Below are 1,019 nucleotides of genomic sequence, written 5' to 3'. Positions count from 1 at the left end.
TTTTCGTTGGCAGCCATAGCTCTTGACCACTGCACCACCAGAGCTCCAAGCATGCCATAGACAGTAGCAATTTTAGCAGTATGACATTAGTCTTTTTTGAATCAACCCTAAACTCCCTAGATATGGTACAAGGGGCCTCTCTGTCCCCAAATTACCCCCTCCCTGGCTCCCAATGATACAGTCTCTTCTCTCAGGAGGCTCAAAACGACTACTTAGTTATTCAAATGGCTTGAAAACCAGAGTTGGAAATTGTTTCCAGAAGGCTGAAAGTGAAGATAAAATGCTCATTGCCGCCCACTTCCTTTGCAATTTGGCTGAGATAGTCTTGAAAGTCAGCAAGAAGGAGGCCCGGAGGGTGACATCCCTGAGCACAGGCAGAGAATCCTGGTATGAAGATTTGGGGAAAATGAACTGAAAGGAGATCACCATAAAGATAGACTTTACTGCTTCACTTATTTTTTTTTTCTTCTAGAAGTATTTGCATGCACATCAGGGTCATCAACAAGAACTATTTCATTTTTCCCTTAAGTCAGTTTTCTTGATCTTTCACTGACAATTTTACTGACTTACATAGTCATTAAGAAAAAAAAAGTTTTTCTATTTTTGGAGCTCATAGTCCCCTTTTTACTTTAAAGTGGAAAAATTAATTTCAGTATGGTATGTAAGTTGGATTTTAATGAATTAATAGTGAGTTCTAATTGTCCCTGCTGAGAATGAGCAGAATTTTCAGTCCCTAACAGGAATATATAAGCTCTACCTCTTCAAGACCACTTAGGCTCTCTGCCATTTCATTAGCTATATACTGCCCTCTAAAGGCCACAGTGAGTCACTGCACCTTGCTCTGATTATGATGGACCAGAAAGTTTGCTCACCAAGCTGCAAACGTTGTCTAGCAGCAAGTTTGAATACTAATAGAATGATACACAGGGACCACCATGTCTTTTGATTTGAGGAGTACATTTCTAATTTGTTTTAAAAGTTTCCTATGAAAATAAAGTGGTAGAATTTAGCTGATAACT

At 39.2% G+C, this 1,019-nt stretch overlaps 1 protein-coding gene across 1 annotated transcript in view; it reads left to right on the top strand.

The window, feature by feature from the left end:
* AFP (alpha fetoprotein) overlaps nucleotides 1-1,019 on the top strand; it is a 21,135-nt gene that overhangs the window by 15,613 nt on the left and 4,503 nt on the right. The gene's annotated exons all lie outside the window — the stretch shown is intronic.

Source organism: Trichechus manatus, unplaced genomic scaffold (genome assembly GCF_000243295.1).
Source record: "Trichechus manatus latirostris isolate Lorelei unplaced genomic scaffold, TriManLat1.0 scaffold00108, whole genome shotgun sequence".
NCBI lineage: Eukaryota > Metazoa > Chordata > Mammalia > Sirenia > Trichechidae > Trichechus > Trichechus manatus.
This window is presented reverse-complemented; position numbering and strand designations above follow the sequence as displayed.